This window comes from Staurois parvus, unplaced genomic scaffold, assembly GCF_062004578.1.
Source record: "Staurois parvus isolate SC_StPar_1 unplaced genomic scaffold, SC_StPar_1.0 ptg000249l, whole genome shotgun sequence".
Lineage (NCBI taxonomy): Eukaryota > Metazoa > Chordata > Amphibia > Anura > Ranidae > Staurois > Staurois parvus.
In genome coordinates, this window is record NW_028318045.1 from 2704170 (window position 1) to 2725619 (window position 21450).

At 40.0% G+C, this 21450-nt stretch overlaps 1 protein-coding gene across 7 annotated transcripts in view; it reads left to right on the plus strand.

Annotated features, from left to right (window-relative positions):
- The window catches only part of TMEM140 (transmembrane protein 140), a 115630-nt gene that overhangs the window by 43305 nt on the left and 50875 nt on the right, over positions 1-21450 (plus strand). Inside the window, exon 6 of one of the 7 annotated variants that reach the window (XR_016313202.1) lies at positions 7264-7357. The exons of the other annotated variants lie outside the window; for them this stretch is intronic. The gene's annotated coding sequence lies outside the window, so the exon portion shown is untranslated. The remainder of the gene's footprint in view (positions 1-7263; positions 7358-21450) is intronic. 7 annotated transcript variants of the gene reach the window in all.

Genomic DNA, 21450 nt, shown 5'->3' on the forward strand with positions numbered 1-21450 from the left:
TATTGTATATATCCTGTCCTGGTCACCAACAGCATGTGTGCACCATGTAAAACCTCATAGTAGAACATAATGTATAATACACCCAAACCATAAGTTAATGTGGACCCCTGAACTCTGGTCCTTTATATACACAATTCCCAGCAGCTGCCTGTGGATGTTCTACCCCCAAAAAAATTTGAAGTGTAAAAATGTATTTATAAGGCGCAGCACTCATAAACAAACAATATATATCTTAAAGTGCCATAAGTGAATACCTAATATACTGTATATATGGAATCCGCTATGTAACTATCTCATCCCAAAGGAAGACAGAGATCATATAAAAGAATGGAACTATATAACTTCCTCCTTGCATCTGTGATGCTGTCATTTTATACCAGGGGAAAACACAGATCATATAAAAGAATGAACCTACAATACATCCTTCATTTATCCTTGATGCTGCCCTTTCACCACAGAGCAAGACACAGATGATATAAAAGAATGAAACGATAGTACATCCTCTATACATCAGTGACACTTATCTCATCCCAGGGGTAGACACAGATCATATAAAGTAATGAAACTGTAATATATTCTCCATTTGACCATGACACTGTCCTCTCACCCCAGGGGATGACACAGATAACAGAAAAGAATGACACCATAATACATACTCTATGCATCTGTGATGCGTTCATCTCAACCCAGGGGAAGACACAAATCATAAAAGAATGACCCTATAATACATCCTCCATGCGTCTGTGACACTGTCCTCTCATCCTAGGGGAAGATACAGATCATATAAAAGAACAATCCTATAATACATCCTCCTGTGACACTTTCATTCTATCATCCGATCATACATTTGATCCTATAGTACATTCTCTATGTGTCTGTGACACTGCCATCTCATCCCATGAGCTCATATAAAAAACAATAGTATAATACATCCTCCATGCATCCGTAACACTGAATTCTTATCCCAGGGGAAGATACATGTATCTGTAACACAGCCCACCGTACCTAGTGTCAATGCTGAGAAATACAGGCAGATACTTCTTCATCATGTCGTACTATCAGGAAGGCACCATATTTATTCTGCAGCAGGACAATAACCCCATACGTACAGCCAATGTCATTTAGAACTATCTTGAGTGTAAAGAAGAACAAGGAGTTCTGGAAGTGATGGACTGGCCGCCACAAAGCCCTGATGTCAACATTGAGTCTTTCTGGGATTACGTGAAGAGACAGAAGGATTTGAGGCAGCCTATATCCACAGAAGATCAGTGGTTAGTTCTCCAATGTTTGGAACATTCTACCTGCTGAGTGCCTTCAAAAACTGTGTGCAAGTGTACCTAGAAGAACTGATGCTGTTTTGAAGGTCACACCAAATATTGATTTGATTTGGACTTCTCTTCTGTTCATTTACTTTCCATTTTGTTATTTGATAAATATAAACTATTAGAACTTCTATTTCTGAAAGCATTGTTCGTCTACAGCATTTTTTCACAGCTGCCTATAACATTTGCACAGTACCGTATATATACACACACATCACTTTTATATATATATATATATATATATATTTATATATACACACAGTTGTATTCAAAATAATAGCAGTCAGACATCACCAACCTGATCAATCACTGTTTTTGGTAGAAATGATATTTCTACATGGCAAATAATTTATTAGCAGGTGTAGAAGAGTAATAGAAATCCAACAGACCCAACAGTCATGACATTCATGCTGCTGATACTGTGTAATTGAATCATTAATTGAAAGGGGCATGTTCAAAATAATAGCAATGTGGAGTTTTATTAGTGAGGTCATTCATTCTTTGAAAAACAGGTGGCAATTATTGCCCTTATTTAAGGAAGGAAGGCAGCAAATGTTGTACATGCTGGTTACAGTGCATTTCTCTCTGAAATTCTGAGGAAAATGGGTCGTTCCAGACATTGTTCAGAAGAACAGCGTACCTTGATTAAAAAGTTGATTGGAGAGGGGAAAACATATAAAGAAGTGCAGAAAATGATAGGCTGCTCGGCTAAAATGATCACAAATGCTTTAAAATGGCAACCCAAACCTGAAAGACGTGGAAGAAAGCAAAAAACTACCATTCGAATGGATAGAAGAATAGCCAAAATGGCAAAGACTCAGCCAAAAATCAGCTCCAGGAAGATAAAAGAAGGTCTAAAGTTACCTGTGAGTACTGTTACAATTAGAAGACGCCTATGTGAAGCCAAGCTATCTGCAAGAAGCCCCCGCAAAGTCCCACTGTTGAAAAAAAGACATGCTGAAGAGGTTACAATTTGCCAAAGAGCACATTGATTGGCCTAAAGAGAAATGGTGCAACATTTTGTGGACTGATGAAAGTAAGATTGTTCTTTTTGGGTCTAGTGGCCGGAGACAGTTTGTCAGATGACCCCCAAACACTGAATTCAAGCCACAGTACACTGTGAAGACAGTGAAGCATGGTTGTGCAAGCATCATGATATGGGGATGTTTCTCATACTACGGTGTTGGGCCTATTTATCACATACCAGGGATCATGGATCAGTTTGAATACATCAGAATACTTGAAGAGGTCATGCTGCCTTATGCTGAAGAGGAAATGCCCTTGAAATGGGTGTTCCAACAAGACAACGACCCCAAACACACCAGTAAACGTGCAACATCTTGGTTCCAGGCCAACAAGATTGACGTTATGGAGTGGCCAGCCCAATCCCCGGATCTTAATCCAATAGAAAACTTGTGGGGTGACATCAAAAATGCAGTTTCTGAGGCAAAACCAAGAAATAGAGAAGAACTGTGGAATGTAGTCCAATCATCCTGGGCTGGAATACCTGTTCACAGGTGCCAGAAGTTGGCTGACCCCATGCAACACAGATGCTTATACAACGAAATATTAATTAAGTGATTCAAAGGAAAGAAAAATCTTCAAACATTTCTCAGTTTATATAGTGAATGTTTGAGTTTGTAAAGAAGAATACAAACACTGCTATTTTTTTGAACAGTCCAATTTTCACTTTTCTTCAATTGTTTAGAGGAACAACACAAATTTGATATATTTTTCTTCATGTTCTGATTTGGAATAGAATGTGTAGTGTTCCCAATGTATTTGTGTGTATGGAAATAAAAGCTATTAGAAGGATTTTGAGCTTTATTCACTTTTTTCAACACACTGCTATTATTTTGAACACAACTGTATATATATTGTATATATACACACACACACACACACCAGCAACTTGATAAGGTACACCTTGCTAGCAGCAGCTTGGACCCTTTAGCCTTCAGAACTGCCTTAATTCTTCATGGCATCGATTCAACAAGGTGTTGGAAACATTCCCAGAAATGTTGGTCCATATTGACATGAGTAACTGTTGCCTTTCTATCATCTCGAAACCAGTCTGCCCATTCTCCTCTGACCTCTGACATCAACAAGGCATTTGCATCCACACAACTGCCACTTACTGGATATTTTCTCTTTTTCAGACCATTCTCTGTAAACCCTAAAGATGGTTGTGCAGAAAATCCCAGTAGATCAGCAGTTTTTGAAATACTCAGACCAACACATCTGGCACCAACGACCATGCCATGTTTTAAAGTCAAACTAGGCCATCTGGCACCAACAACCATGCCACATTCAAAGTCACTTAAATGCCCTATCTTCCCCATTCTGATGCTCGGTTTTAACTTCACAAAGTCAGCTTCAGCACATCTACATGCCTAAATGCATTTAGTTGCTGCCATGTTATCAATTTGTGTTACCAAGCAATTGAACAGGTGTACCTAATAAAGTGTCCAGTAAGTGTGTGTGTGTGTGTGTGTGTGTGTGTATATATATATATATATATATATATATATATATCTACAGTATATCACATGCATACACACACACACACTATATTGCCAAAGGTGATTGAGACCCCTGCCTTTACATACACATGAACTTTAATAACATCCCAGTCTTAGTCTGTAGAGTTCAATATTGAGTTGGCCCACCCTTTACAGCTGTAACAGCTTCAACTCTTCTGTGAAGGCTGTTCACAAGGTTTAGTAATGTGTCTGTGGGAATGTCTGACCATTCTTCAAGAAGCACATTTGTGAGGTCAGGCACTGATGTCAGACGAGAAGGCCTGGCCCACAGTCTCAGCTCTAATTCATGCTAAAGGTGTTCTATCGGGTTGAGGTCAGGACTCTGTGCAGGCCAGTCAAGTTCCTCCACCCCAAACTCACTCATCCATGTCTTTATGGACCTTGCTTTGTGCACTGGTGTGCAGTCATGTTGGAACAGGAAGGGGCCATCCCCAATCTGTTGCCACAAAGTTGGGAGCATGAAATTGTCCAAAATGTCTTGGTATGCTGACGCCTTAAGAACTCCCTTCAATGGAACTAAAGGGCCAAGCCCAACCCCTGTAAAACAACCCCACCCCATAATGCCCCCTCCACCAAACTTTACACTTGGCACAATGCAGTCAGGCAAGTACCATTCTCCCGGCAACCGCCAAACTCCACCAAACTTTACACCTGGCACAATGCAGTCAGGCAAGTACCGTTCTCCTGTCCTCTGCCCCCCCCCTTTCCCCCATAGCAGTGACCTCTGGCTCCTTCTACCCCACTTTCCCCCAGCCTCCTCCACTGTTGCTGACATCCTCAGCAACATTTTGGAGGTGGAGGGTTTCATAAAGGTTATTTCCCATATTGTAACACTAATTATTGCTGGTGATATTTATACGGCAGGGATTGCTGCTATTTTTGGATGGAGCGCTGAGTTCATTCATATATACTTTTATTATTTTTTTGGACAGGAAAGTCTTCAGTCTACTCCACATATTACATATACTTTCTGTTGATTAGAAAATAAGGTTCAGTACTGTACATTAACTTTAGAGATGAAAAATGTTCAATGGCAAGTCTACTATTTATATTTTAACAGGAGACTATAGTAAAAAATTACTTCTGGAGATGCCACAGGCCAGCTATACAGATCTTTTGTCAGAGGAGGCTAGAATTCTACATCTACATCCCTCAACATCTCATGGTTATTATTATCGTCTACTGAGGCCCTTGGCAACCATATTTATCAGTAGGGACAAATGTGTCATGAACAATGTCCTTGTTCCATATCTATTCATCTATATATGGGTAAATAATATTATTACTAAAGATCTGTACAAAGGAAAAAATTGTTTCATTTCAAATTTGTTAAGTTAACCATTTGAGAATGAATCATTTTCGGAATTCATTTCATATATTCGTTATTTTCAAATCGATTCAAAATTTGAAATTCAATTTCAAAATTCTAATTTGGGAGACGACTATATTCATTCTATTTATTTGTGTTCTATTAAAGTCTACTTCATTTTTTTTATTCTATTTTATTTCTATTTTATTCTTTTATTTTCTATTCTTATCTGTTTACTCTATTCTATTTTATTCCATTATATTCTGTTCTCTTCTATTCATTTATAAATTTTTTTTTATTCCATTCTTTTCTATTCTATTTTATTATTTTCTATTCCTTTACAGTATTTTCTATTCTATTTTATTGTCTATTACAGTGCTCAGCATAAATGAGTACACCCCAACAGATTTGTCAGAAACCATTTACTTTCCTTTCAGGATCAACATTTTCTATGGGACACTATGCTACAAAATACTCCCACAAATGCAGGCCATTGATTGCAAACAAGATTTGTTCATTTGTACACACAAAAAAGTATTTTTCCTAACAAATTAATTCAAGACCCTGTTGCATGCGCTAGTCACCCCCATACTTAAAAAGCCCTCACTAGACCCCACCAATCTTTACAACCTACACCCCATCTCCTTACTCCCCTTTTTATCCAAACGTCTGGTCTACAACCAGCTGAGCAACCACCTCACTGAGAATAACCTTCCTGATCCCCTTTAGTCTGCATTTTACTCTCAACACAGAAACTGCTCTCCTAAAACTCCCAAACTATCTGATGACGGCTAAATCCAATGGACACTATTCTCTACTACTAATCCTGGACCTCTCTGCTGCCTTTGACACAGTTGACCACCACTTCCTCAAAAAACTCCTTTGGTCTCCGTGATAGTACTCTTCGCTGGTTCTCATCTTACTTATCCAACTGCACCTTAACCTTACCAACAATTCTACTTCCTCCTCTCCTCTTCCTTTCTCTGTTGGGGTCCCCCAAGGTTCTGTTCTTGGACCTCGATCTACACCTCCGTGGTTCAGCTGATAGCGTCTCATGACTTCCAATACAATCTCTACGTTGACGACACTCAAATTTATCTCTCTACCCCTCACCTCACTCCTTCAGTCTCCTCACTAATTTAGTAACAGACTTATCAGACTGGATGTCACACCATTTCCTCAAACGCTATCTATCCAAAAATGAGCTCATAGTTTTTCCTCCCCCATGTGCCTCTTCTCTTGATTCCTCTGTCAAGATCGATGGCAAAACTATCTCACATCACCGCAGGCCAAGGTTCTAGGTGTATTCCTGGACTCTGAACTTTCCTTTCGGTTCCATTTCCAATCACTGTCCAAATCCTTTAATAAAACAGAGCGAGGTAGAGACAGATGAACAGACAAAGAAAGTTAGGGAGGAACTGAAAGGAAAGATAGTGAGACCAAAAAAGAAAAGTGAGATAGATAAGAACAGAGAGAGGAGGTCAACTACAGAAAAACGGAGAGAAAGAGTGAGACTTATAGATGAATAGAAAGCAAGATACATTAAAAATATATATTAGTTTTTCCCAAGTTGCCAAGCACAAAGATTGGTCCTTATGTCATTCCCTTTATTGGCTTATTTCAGCTTTTATTTATGCAAGCTTTTGAAGTAAATTTGGTTTGCTCAGTGTTTTAAAAGCTTGCATCTATAAAAATGTAGGTAGTTAAAAAAAAAAAAAGTCTCATAAAATCCAAAGGTCAGCTGTAGAGAAACAGAGCAGAAAAACATTTTTTTTTCTGTAACACTAACCATCAATTCAGAGCTGTCACCTACCTTAATACCTTTTTTGTCATTAGCTGCTGTCCAGAGGTCCCATGTAGCAACTTGTTAGCAGAATAAATAAAGGTTCGGAGATGTGTTTAAGGTTATTGCCAATGAAAAGTTGGCAGTATTATAATATTACTGGATGAAAATGTGATGCATTGTGTAATTTATCAAGTCTAACTATTTATCACACTAATAAGGCGGTGCTCATTCATTGGTTACAATGAATTCTACATATTCTGCCAAAGAGATCTAAAATCAACTGTCATATGCAAATATCTACAGAACATAGCCTACAGATCCTGCTTCTGATGTTACCAGGATAATGGAGAGAGTGGGTCCAGCTGCCTCTGCACCTGCCTGTTCTGAAAAACACAAGGTATAATCCACCTGAATACAGGAAGAAGTAATGATGATATGTACAGCTTTACTAACACAGGTCAAAGTTGCAACATTGGGTTTGGCTGTTAAGGTTTGTTTTGACCTTGGTTGTATAGTTCAGGAAAACACGGCGTTAGGCACTAACACATCATCAAAGTAGAACTATAGGCAAAACGTTTTTTTTTTGTTTAGTTTTTTTTCATTTTGGATAGAGCAAGGGAGAGTTATAACTGCAGTCAGATTTTTTTGCCATCTGTCCCATTACAGAGATTTACCTTCACTTCCTGTCCCATAGCCAAATAGGAATTGAGAAGAAATCCCTGCATATTAAGGAAATTACTTGGGAACTCCTACAGGTCCCCATTGGAGGCTTTTTCCTCTGTTACTTTTCTGGGGACAACTCAAATTTTCAGATTTTCTTTTACTTTTAATGATAATGGTAAACAGGACAAATAGAGAGGGTACAGACAACAATGAAAACTAACAGGCACTCTAATGCCACTCTGCGACAAACGTGGATCAGGCCATTGCCCTTTTCACCAACTTATGACCACTGGCTGGTCAGCCTCACATTGTGCTGTCACTAATTCACAACAATGGCACTCTCAGCCTTCCCCTGCGCATAGATTTTCCAGCTTGCGGGTTCTCAATCTAAGTGCCAATGGGCTGAGAGCGATTGTCACTAAATTTACTTAACTAAGAGGATTTACCCCCTTCCTGACCAGGCCATTTTTTGCGTTATGGATCTGCATTACTTTACCTGAGAATTGCGTGGTCATGCAACGCTGCACTGAAATTAAATTTACATCCTTTTTTACCACGAATAGTTTTCTTTTGGTGGTATTTGATCGCTTGTGCTGTTTTTATTTTTTGCGCTATAAAAAAAAACCCGTCAATTTTGAAAATAAAAACAATATTTTTTGCTATTAAACATGTCCAGTAAAAAGATTTTAAAAATCTAATTTCATCATAAATTTATGCCAAAATGTATTCTGCTACATGTCTTTGCTAAAACAAAATCCTAATACGTGTAAATTAATTGGTTTACATGAAAATTATAGCGTCTACAAATGGCGGTATATATACTGGGATATTTTTTTTTTTTTACTGGCTGCGATCAGCGACTTATAGCAGGACTGCGGCGGACATTCTGACACTGGGGGGAACTGACTTGGTGTCAGTGATATCCTCAGTGACACCAATACAGTGATCAGTGCTAATAAAAAGCACTGACACTGTATTAATGGCACTGGACAGGAAGGGGTTAACACGTGGGGCAAGGAAAGGGTGCTGTGTGCTGTTTTACTAGGAGCTGTGTCCGTGTGCTTCACTGTAAGCACACTGCTTTGCATGGCTGTGCTTTGCACAGCCATGCAAAGCAGTGTACTGGAGCTGACAGGGGGGAGAATTGTTTTGTTCACTAACAGTTCTCCCCCCATCAGAGATCCTCGGCAATCACCAGCCGCGGCCTCAAATGGCAGCGCGGGTAGGGCGTGCACGCCCCCTACCCGGAAATGCAAAATCACGTATATATACATGATTTTGTGCACCCGTGCCACCCTGCAGCAGTACTTCTGCTATAGGGCGGATGGAAAGCAGTTAAACTGCCACCACCTACTTTTTTACAAGAAGTAGGAAACGTTTAAAATGTTAGAAATATCAACTGTGATTTTAGAATACACATCTGCAATGCACTCTGTCACCACAGACAGGTATTTGCAGAGATTTACACTACAGGAGCTCTCTTCAAAAGAAAGGGAATTTTTGAGTTTGCGGTAGCACATTAGAAACAGTTTTAATACTTTAAAAATATAGTTTAATAATGAAAAGGTAAAAAATGGTGCTAGTAAACTATTTACAAAAAAAAGGTATTAGAAAGAAACAAAGAGACAACAATGCAACGGAGAAATAAAAAGGAGTTGTGGGTGACAATACTTAATAATGCTCTGGTTCCAATCAATCAAGCTAGACGGTACATTGGCTCTTATATGACTTGACAGGTGTCCTTTGGTTTGATGTTACATGAGAGCTAACAACTTCTAGGGAGTGTTGTCAGAGACCATCTGACAAATTAAACGGCTGAGGAGTGGCCATAGGATGTCACTGTGTTTATGACTGTATCAGAGCCATTCCTTATACGCAGTTTTATACGGTTATTAATATCTAGAAATATGTGCAGGTTGCATTCTGGAAACTAATAGATTATTCTTCAGCATTAAAATTTCATATCTAGGATAGGCCTGTCACCCAGGAGGTAGGAGACGGCTATCTCACTTTGGTATACTATAGCTTAGTCATGTATGACCTCAATTTATTCAGAATTATATTCTCCATTCAAACATATACTTAATGTATGACCTTGATTTATTCAAAATGATATTCTCCATTCAAACACATACTTAATATTAATGTGTCTTGGTCCTGTTTAATTTTATGAATTTTCTGTAGATTTTTTTAAATAGTGAATGAGGCATGGGTCTCTGAAGGCCGCCTCTGGACCTGAATGGCTTTTATGATACCCATTAGTCCTAGGTAGACATTTTAGAGCATGTTGTGTATTCCTAATGGGTTGAATTGTCCTACAAACCATGGGTGATAGAAATGAAGATTTTTTTTTTTATACATTAAAAATCTTTATGATAGGTCAATCCCAATTCCCCCAGGAAAGTGATATTCTGTAGATATTGATTGCTAGCAGACACTGCCAGATTTCCAGGAGATAACCCAGAGAAACAAACACAGGTGCAGCGCTCACAGCAGGGAAGCCATTCAACATCAAACCTGGAGTTTGATGATGACCATCAACAGGTGCTCTGGCTCAACAAGGTCATCCAACTGTTACATGCAATGGAAATGTAGAGAAGAGTCGGCAACTCCAAATCCATATAAACTGCTTTATTTCCACATAGTTAAGAGTAAAAGAGGTAACGCGTTTCGACAAATAGCCTTGATCACAGCAAAATAATACATGAGCAAACAAACATTTATATACAAAACTCCACCCACATAGACAATTCTATCATATAATTAAAATCAACATCAGGTGTTAGAGGAGACAGGAAAGAACAAAGAAGAAAAAGCGGCATCACATTAATGCTTGAAACAAGTAGCTGAATTGGATCACACATGGGGAGACAAGTGTTCAGTGTATTACAATCTGGTCAGAAAAAATAATATATGTACTGAAACCTAAAAAGTGAAAGAAAAAAAAATAATGGCAAGAATTATAAAATTATAAATTAATAACTGCAATATCCACACTGAAAAAAATAAAAAAAAAAGACAAAAAATGTATTATTAATTTAAAAAAAAATCCACATCCCATCTGAAATTCAATCCAGTGGGAATCCTAGTATCCAAGGTAAAACTTTACCACACCTCTCTCTCAAGTAGTTTGCAGTGGAGATCATCTCCACGTGAGCATTTTCTGACCCTTTCCAGACCAATGAACTTAAAAAATTCCATATTGCCAGCATGTATATTTTTGGAATTTTTAGAGACGTTAGATAAACCTTTGTCATTAGTAGACGTTTGGTTATTTTTGTTCCAGATCCAATTTCGGACGAATTTTATGGTTATTCGAAGATTCGGATGTATCAGAATTTCCGAATTACAAAAATAACTAATTTAAACGAATCTGAAATAACGATACAAAATTTGCCCAAAATTTGATTAGAAAACAAATGCGAAAACAAATTCAAATTCGAAAACAAAATCAAACAAACATTCAAAAACCAATTTAAAGCGGAGCTCCACCCAAAAGGGGAATCTCCGGGTTAAGGATTGGCACCTTTGGGGAGAAGGGGGGGAGCAGGTACACAAAATTGACAGGTACCCGCTCCCACTTCCTCTGCAATCACCTAGGGAATTGGAAGCAGAAGTTGTCCTCCCCCCTCCCTCCCCGTAGTCTTCTGGGACACTTGACAGGTCCCAGAAGGGCCATACACAAAACCCAGAGCTACTCATGCATGCACAGTGAGCAGTGAAGCCGCAAGCTGTCACGGCCGGGTGCCCACACTGAAGATGTAGGTGACGGGAACACAGGGCGGCTGGTGAATCGGATGGGGGGGTGGACACCGTGGGATTGAGGGACAGCTAAGTGTCCGTTTTTTAAAAGTTAGCAGCTACAGTTTTTGTAGCTGCTGACTTTTTTTTTTTCATTTTCAAATCTACACGTGTATGGCCAGCTTGACTTTTCGAATGCGGTTTAAATCTTTTCCATTTCGAGCGACTTTTTGAATTTTGGTGAATAAATTTTGAATTCGGTTGAACCAATTTCGAATGTGCATAACTTTTCGAATTTGGTCAAAATGTTTTCAAATTGAATTCAAATACGAATTACCAAAACGACTCCGAAAAAGAATTGAACGAATTTACCTAATCCAACTACACGACATTTGTTAGATTTCGAATTGAAACAAATGTTTTTGTTTTGTACATGTCTAGTCATTAGCATATGATCACCGTTGTAATGCTCCCCAATCCTGACCCGGAGTAACCTAGATGTACACCCTACATATTGATGTGCACACATAGTACACTCAATAACATAGATCACATTCTTGGTGCTACAATTAATATAGTCTCTATTCATCTCTAGTAGTAAATTCCTTGCCAGAGGACCTGGAAGTAATAACTATTTTTGTTCTTACCATGTTTAGCACATTGGCAACAGGTCTGTGTCTATATACTAGTCAGGCTGTGTTCTATTCTGCCCAGTGTCCATACCAGGTGCTATTTCCTATCCTGACCCTAATAACCCAGATTTCTGCACACTAATATCTGTACACGGAGTGCCTTTCCATATATATATCACTGACATCTGTACACTGAGTGGCAGATATCAGTGTTTTATATAGGGAATAGCACGCAGTGTATGGACATTGGTGTTCTATATAGAGAATAGTAGTCAGTGTACAGATATCAGTGTTATTTTACACTGATATCGCTACACTGACTGCTATTCCCTATATATAACACTAATATCTGTACATCGAGTGCCTTTCCATATACACTATATTGCCACACACCTACAAATCATTGGATTCATGAGTTCCAATCACCTCCATGGCCACAGGTGTATAAAATCAAGCACCTAGGCATGCAGACTGCTTCTACATACATTTGTGAAAGAATGGGTCACTCTCAGGAGCTCAGTCAATTCAAGCGTGGTACCGTGATAATTTGCAGTCCATCCCTAAAATTTCCTTGCTATTAAATATTCCATGGTTAACTGTTAGTGATATTATAACAAAGTGGAAGCAACTGAGAACAACAGCAACTCAGCCACCAAGTGGTAGGCCACGTAAAATGACAGAGTGAGGTCAGCACATGCTGAAGCACACCAGTGCACAAAGCAAGGTCCACAGACATGGATGAGCGAGTTTGGGGTGGAGGAACTTGAGTGGCCTGCACAGAGTCCTGACCTCAACCCCATAGAACACATTTGGGATGAATTAGAGCGGAGACTGCAAGCCAGGCCTTCTTGTCCAACATCAGTGCCTGACCTCACAAATGCGCTTCTGAAAAAATGGTCAAACATTCCCATAGACACACTCCTAAACCTTGTGGACAGCCTTCCTAGAAGAGGTGAAGCTGTTATAGCTGCAAAGGGGGGGGCAACTCAATATTGAACCCTACGGACTAAGACTGGGATGCCATTAAAATTCATGTGTGTGTAAAGACAGGAGTCCCAATACTTTTGGCAATATAGTATATATATCACTGACATCTATACACTGAGTGCCACTCAGTGTTCAGATATCAGTGTTTTATGTAGGGAATAGCTTGCAGTGTACAGACATAGTGATATATATACTGTAAAAGGAATAGCAGTCAGTACCGACTGTGTTCAGTGGCCTTTGTGGATCTCTCTTCTGGGCATATGAATATATAATTACAATGAGCACTGCACATTGTACATGTGAAAGATGCATTTCCAAGTTAAAAATCTTAAAGTCAAGAATAAGATCATCACTGTCACAACAAAACCTGGAGGCAATGATGCTCATTGCAGTAGAAAAGCAAGTTGCACTAAACATAAAGAGTGACAAAGATAAAATATTTGACAGATTTGCCAAGACACCTGAACTTAGCACTTTACTGCTTTTGTAACATGCTGGTTAGAGCTTTTTATTTTTTGTTTATTTTTTATTAAAATGTTCAGCTAAGAAGACATTTGTTGCACTTGTGATATTGTGTTCATTTATTAAAACCTTCATTTTGGAAATCTACCATTGTTGCACTTTCTTTAATGTAAGTTTTTTTTCTTTATCTTCTATAATAAACATTTATTTTGAACATAGTGTAGAGAAATTCTCTGACAAATGCATATAATGCGGGCAGTGCAATATGTAGGTGCGGCTTTGTGTGGGTGGGGATACAGGGAGCCCCATGAGTTGTCAGTCCAACCCTGGGTCAGCAGGACCACATGACCATGTTGACCAGTGAGATGTACTTACTGCTTGTCACTGGTCAGCATGGTCATATGGCTGTGCTGACAAATGAGTGCTTGCCATTCCAAGCATTATGATGGACACTCACTACAGAGTTGTATACTGTGAAGTACAGTGTACAGACTACTACACCAGCAGTACAGGGCATCATGGCCACTATGAGCAGCAGGGTTCCAGAGGGGTGAACAATTTATTTGGAGTTACCCTTTAAGGCACTTCCTGTTATGAGCCGACATCACTCTGTCCCTTCCTCCCAAATGTCACCCTGTCATACAACCGTAAGCAGCCAATAGTTCACCATTGTCACTATAAGGAAGCTAGCCCAGAACAATGATAAACAGCCAACTCGGGATATAGACAGGAAGTAAGTAAAAGAAAGAATGAAAAAAAGATTAACTAGAATACATAAATGTGAAAACAGTATTTAATTGGAAAAACATGTCAATCAATTATGAAAAACTAATGTTTAACTAAATATCTTCAGTTAAGGTTTAGATCTACTGTAGGCTACAACATGGAAGACATAATTTAAATGATACATAATACATAGTATGCCAGAGAATTTAAATGGTACCTTTTCAAATAATCTGTGCAAACAGCTTGCTCCTTAAAGCTTTTTAATACATTATATTGTGCTATGACACATCGCTTTGTGCAACAGATAATATTGTTAGCATTTAGGGTAGAAAAGACCCACCTTGAGTTACTATTAACAGCTTATGTGTCAACAACTGGTATTATTTCACCTCAGATTCAAAAACTCAAACAATGCTGATTGGTGACAGTTCTCCAGTCTGTGGCTACCCCAGCAACCAGCTAGGTTATCCCTTTCTTGTCTGTAGGGGATAAAAAAAAGAGACCATAACTAATTGAGGTGGGCAGCTTGGAGGGTTCTAACCTCAGACAAACGGTCCTTTATTGTATGCTTGTTTTCCAGTCAAATTTGCTACCCTGGGAGGGATACATCTGGAATCTTACTAAACCATTCTTGCTGTTCTTTGCTAAAAAAAAGAATATGGATTTGTGAAGAAGAGATGTGGCTCTTGTGTCACAGAAGCTGCAGGAGTCATATCTGGATTTTGGGGTTGCCCTTGATGCGACTGTAAGCTCTTCTCCTCAGCATCAGCATTGTGGTAGAGCTTCAGGTTATCCGAAAATTGATCCAAAGACCTATAAAGTAATGATGCTGATTTTGTAGACTTCTCTGTTGCTTTGATATCCCTTGTTTCTTCTGACTGTTCAGAAGAAAGCATTTTCTTTGCATCAGCCATAATATTTTCTAAACCAGTTTGTAGTGTCTCCGAAACCAGACCTTCTACAATCAAGCTAGGTTTTGTGTTGACTTCCTTCTTTATATCTTCTACAAAGTGGTCTTCATTGAGCTTAGTGCATTCTGCTGCTTGTAGGAAGGCCAGCGGGTCAGTGACTTTCATCACTATTTCTATATCGTTAATCTTCTGTGAGCACTTTTCTGTTTTCATTTCAAGCTGCTGGATCAAATCAGAGACCAAAAGAACTATCTGCTCTCCCTGCCAAGAGATGTCACCAATGATTTTCTTCTCCAGGTGTTCCAGCTGCCTTCTGATGTCTCTAAACAAGGTGGTAGCTCTCTGCATCTCACCAGAAACTTTTTCTTGTGCCTGTGTCAGAGACTCACGTAGACTTTGTACTCTTTTCTTGGTTTCTGCTTTGTTTGTGGTCAGGCCCTGCAGGACGCCTTTCACTGCTTCTCGTTTTATTTCAAAGGCTTCATTCAGTAGCTCCACCTGGTGCCCTCCATGCCTTCCACTAAAGCAGCAGTCTGTACATACGCATTGGGCATCATTGAAACAGTAAAACTCCAGGGATTTCCGATGCACAGAGCACTTGCTTTTCTCCAGAGAAGTGCAGTTTCCAGTTGAGACAACTGGTAGTGACTTACTGCTCACCAAAGCATCCTGCTCAACGTGGAGAGACATGAAATGTTCCACAATGTTACACAGTTTTCTGTTCTTCTCCAGCAAGGGACGATGTTCGAACCGTAGCCTGCATTCAGGACAGGAATATTCTCCAGAAGCTTCCTGGCAATCCAGAACATCTCCAATGCAGGTGTGGCAGAAGATGTGTCCACATTTCAGCATGACAGGATCAGTATAAATGTCTAGGCAAATTGGACAGTTTAGCTCCTCTCTCAGTCCTTCCGAAGCCATGGCTGAAAGCACAAGGGAATAATCAGGAAAGTGAGCAGTCTCTGATAAGCAAGAAGGGTGTGTTCCACCTTTCTCCACACCTAGTCAAAGGTTTCTTATCAATACACACATAGGTGCTCAGTACAGTGCAGTGGCAAGTTCCATTTGTTTACTTATTTTTCACTGCTGAGTTGCATGCAGGTTGCTTATAGAAAAGTGAATATGAGTACATTGAGTCACCCACACAGCTGAGTTTGACAGCTATGGGGGAATGGGTGTACAGACCCCAAAGCAGAGCCTGTGTATCCAGGTCTATGCACTCATCCCTGCAAGCCTGTCAATCTCGGCTGTGAGGGGGAGTCCTTGCAGCCAATGTACTCCCATTCACTTTTTATGGACTGCCTGTATGCAGCTTAGCAGTCTCAGTGGTGAAATAAGTATTCAAACAGTTCAAGCCTGCTGCACAGAAATGATTGCCCACGTGATTAAGCCCTTATTGAATGATAATTAGTTTAATAAAGCACAGTGTGTTATAAACAATTGCCATTTTAATGTGGCGCCCTCCAGTAGTTAGGCTACCAAGCTATGGCTACGTTCACACTAGCGTTGTGTGCAGGCGGCAGAGAGGCGTTTGGGAAGCGTTTTTACCGTTTCCCAAACGCCTCTGCCAGTTCTGCACATTACTTGGTGCTGTTCTAACGGGAGCGTTTGCGTCGCATCGTGTTGCGTTGCTGCAAAACGGATGCCTCTGGTCTAGTCAGGAGGCTTTGAAGCCTCCTATTCTCGTCTATGGTGCCGCTCCGCAAACGCCCGCCTGGCGTTTGCGGTGCAGTTGCGACGTGGTTGCGGGGCGTTTGCGGAGCGGTAACACCACTCAATGCATTATAGGCATTTGTGGGGCGTTATTAACGCTCGGCAAATGCCTAGCAACCGCCACTAAACCGCGCATGCGCCGTTTGCGGAGCGTTTGCCGAGTGTTAAAAAATTCTCCGCAAACGCCGGACCAACGCTATAGGGGCGTTTGGCAAGCATTGGTAAAACAGCCAAGTGTGAACGAGCCCTAAATGTCATTTTTGGCTTCACTGTAGTGATTTATTGCTTTGTCTGGTCACGGTTTCTGAGCTTGGAGTTTGATCTCTTTCACCTGCTTCTGGAGGAAACTTCCAGAATATAGGGCAGGGAGAGTTGAAGGATAAGTTCACCTTTGGAACATGTTCCACCCATTTTTAGGGTGGAATGTGTTCCCATAGCCACAGCAGTGCCCACTGCCCCCCCCCCCCCCCCACCCCTCCCTCTGACAGATAGTATAGAGAAAATTCTCCCCATATTATCAGTCAGTTTTGAAAACAGTGTTGCCATACGGGGCTCCAAGTTCTGCAACAAGTTAGCAGCTGTCAGCTTATAGTTTTCAATGAACTACCACGGCACTGTGGTAGTTCATTGAAGCTTCGTCAGAATATCTGCTTGACCATACATCCCGTACAGCAAGCAGATATTCTGACAGGTCTGCAGGAGACCTGCATGGCATCAGCAATCTATTGATTCTTGGTGCAATGCTTTACAGGCCCCTTTGGACAAAAATAATAAATGCACATTTTTTTACCTGCAAAAAATTATACATTTATTATTTTTGTCCAAAAGGTGAACTTATCCTTTAAATTATTTAAATGACCAGTATGAATATTTATCATGCTCCAGCCAATCCAAATGCATAATCTAATAGCAATCTATTGGGGAACTGTGGGTTACTGCATAAAACCTGCAAACTGCAGTGCAGCTCTGTGAAAGGCCTGTAAGAGAGGAACTCCTCTGATTTTGTAGAGATTTCATCTCAGTTACTATTCAACTCCAGGACAGTAAAAGGAAAGGAAAGTAAAAGGAAATCTCCCCAATGGGATTTTAAGCATTTTTTTATTGTATCCAAAAATAACAAACATTGAGGCTACTCATGCACTTTAAATATTAGGTTTACATCTACTTTAAATCTAAACTCCAGCTTTACCTGAAGTCTTGAATAGTTCTTCTACAGGCTCCTTTCCTCTAATGAAATGACTTACTATGACTTGACGTCACGCTTTGTGTCTCACCTTAGAAGCAGCAGCAGCAAGCCAAATAAAGCTTGCCTCATTTCCTGGCTGGAAGGCGTCCAGCATCATCTAGCACTTTCCTCACCTTACTGTCCATGCCCTGCCCCTTTCATTCAATGGATTTCAGTTCTTTCAATCATGGAGGCTCAGCATCATATATGGGCCTTACCTAAAGTGGTCTGCATGCAAGTACAGTCTGCTTAGGAATACCCAGTCCTTCCCACTGACACCTACCCACCAAGGCATTTTATATTTGCATAACTCCTCCCAGTAACTAGTCCATTGCATGCATCTGGGTTGAACGCTCTTGAGAGCAGCACTGTGGCAGGGTGCTGTGATGTTTTCAGGTATCTATGTACAGCGCTTTCCCCTCCAGCCATGATCTGCTTGCACTGCATAATGAAGTACAAAGACCCAGTGGTGATGACAGGGGGCTGAAATAAGGGATGTATTTAAAAGGGAGAGATTTTTAATTTTGAAATTTTATTAGCATGGTAAGAAAGAGTACATATAATCAGATAAGACCTCTGCTTTAGCATCCAACATTAATCAGTCAGATTCTCAGTTCTGGCCTGTGATAAAAGCATAAAAGAGATACCGCAGATATTGATATTCACTAGGCTGAGCGTTGATTGATAAAGCAACAGTAGAAACACAGGTCATACATTAACCGATTTTATCAGACTTTGTAATCAAAAATTTCCATCTTCAAATTAAGAGTATATAACATTTTTGCCCATCCAGGGCAAAGTGAAGGTTATCTTTTTAGAAGAGCCTCCCACCTCACCAAATATTCATCTTGGTCATGTTTCCTTGCCATTACCTTGGAGATTTTAGTAAATTCTCAATGTTTCTGGGTATAGGAAACATGGGACCTACTCCCAAGATGCAGTACTTGGGCATGAGTGGCCAATCACAGGGTTTGAACACTGTCAAATAAGGAGTAGGATGGCAACATCAAACCCTTCATGTAGGCTTCAACATCTTCCAAGATTAAGCTTACACAGGGTTTGGGCTTTCAGCTATGAGGGAGGAACAAAGTGGCAAGGATGAATGGACAAGGTATCATTGGGTGAGTGAATGGGCAAATTAAGCTTCTTTTAAAGGAGTAAAATTAAGCACATAGTGTTCTGGCAATACGGACCGGACCGCACCCTTCACCAGGATCGAACGACTCCTTGTTACTCTGATCATAGCTTTACTCAACACGTGAGTGTTACATGAAGTGCATAGGATTATAAAGTAAGTTAGCATAGGTGACGATTTACATCCCAGATTGGGTGAACATAGAATACATTGAAATGACCAAAATGAGATAAATACAGGAGCTAAACAGTTAACTACATTTTTTTTCACAATTGTAGCACAAGTTATTACATTTTTGTCTAAAATTTCAAAAGAATGGAAAAGTCCACTGGTCTCATAAGGAACTAACAGTTTTACTGCTCAATGCAAAACAAAACGTTATTATGAATCTGAATTATAAGAGACTTGATTCTATAACCTGTCTCTGTGAGCTCCTCATCTCTATCATCAGTGTCTTTGTATCCCCATGGGTCTGATTCCTAAGAAGGAGCTGATCAGGTGTGTTACCATCTTCTCAAAGTGATTTATCATCTTGGAAAGGTCTTTTGACCTTAGGACCACCTTCTGGATCAGGTCAATGACTGTATTGAACTGGATTGGGTCAATTAAGTAAAGTTTAGTCTTTCTGCCTGGTTAACTCACTCAAGGCTCTCTTCTTTAAAGCTGTGGAAATGAGAGAAATCAGTTGGTTTCCCTATCCACACTAAACAGTTTAGATGGGGAATCTTCACCTGCCGACTACTGTACTGTCACGGCTCTGTGAATACCCGAACAGTGACTATATATAACTGGATACAGTCACTGACAGTTGACAGTTTTTCACCCACCACCTTCAATTTTTCAATTAAAGCTTGTCAGAACTGGATGGCGCTGTCAAGGCCAACCATAGCTTCAATTTTGGCTGACTGAACAGGATTCAAACAAAACTCAAGCTGTTTATAGTTGGCTTTAGTCTTCCAGCTGTCACATGATAACCTTAACCACTTGAGCTCCAGAGGATTTACCCCCCTTAATGACCAGGCCTCTTTTTGCTACTCGGCGCTGCACTAATTCAACTGATAATTGCGCGGTCATGCAATGCTGCACCCAAACAAAATTTACGTTTTTCACACAAACAGAGCTTTCTTTTGGTGTAATTTGATCACCTGTGTGCTTTTTATTTTTCACGCTATAAACAAAAAAAGGCCAAAAATTTTGAAGAAAAACAATATTTTTTACTTTCAGCTATAAAAAACATATAGTAAACTCAAAGTTGGTTATAAATTTAGGCCAAAATGTATTCTGCTACATGTTTTTGGTAAAATAAATCCCAATAAGTGTATATTGATTGCTTTGTGTGAAAGTTATAGCGTCTACAAACTATTTTTTTGCTATACAGCGCCGCGCTAGTTTAACGAACAATTGCGCGGTCATGCAATACGGTACATAAATGAAATTTACATCTTTTTTTTCCCCACAAATTTAGCTTTCTTTCGGTGGTATTTTATCTCCTGTGCGGTTTTTATTTTTTGTGCTATAAAAAAAAAGGCTGACAATTTTGAGGAAAAAAAAACAATATTTTGGACTTTTTGCTATAAAACATGCCCAGTAAAAAAAAATGCAAAAATCAAATTTAGTCATAAATTTCTGCCAAAATGCATTCTGCGACATGTCTTTGCTAAAAAAAAAACCCAATACATGTAAATTAATTGGTTTACGTGAAAGTTATAGCGTTTACAAATGGCGGGAAAGATACTGGGATTTTTTGGGGTTTTTTTATACTAATAATGGCGGCGATCAGCGAATTATGGCGGCGATCAGGGACTTATGGCAGCGACCAGCGACTTATGGCGGGACTGCAGTGGACATTCTGACATCCCCAAAAACACTAATACAGTGATCAGTGCAAAAAAAAAAAACACTGACACTGTACTAATGGCAATGGGGAGGAAGGGGTTAACTTTATTTTGCAGGGAAGGGTTATAGGAGTGAGGGGGAGTGTTTTACTAGGGGGCGGGGGTGTGTACTGGACTGTTCTTTCTCGATCAGCTCATCCTGGAGCTGACAGGGAAGTGACAGACAGCACAGCTACTGCAGCTGTGCTGTCTGTCACTGTTTGCCGCCGATCGCCGGGAAACAGCCGCTAAGGAACGGCTGTGACCCGGTGACTCACATCTGCGGCGGTGATTGGCGGGACAGATAGGGCGGCGGCGCGCCTCGCGCATGCCCCCTATTTGTTTACAAAACACACGTTTTAAAATTTGGTTTTGCCTGCGAGTGCCGCTCTGCCGCCGTATATCTTCAGTGGCTGGACGG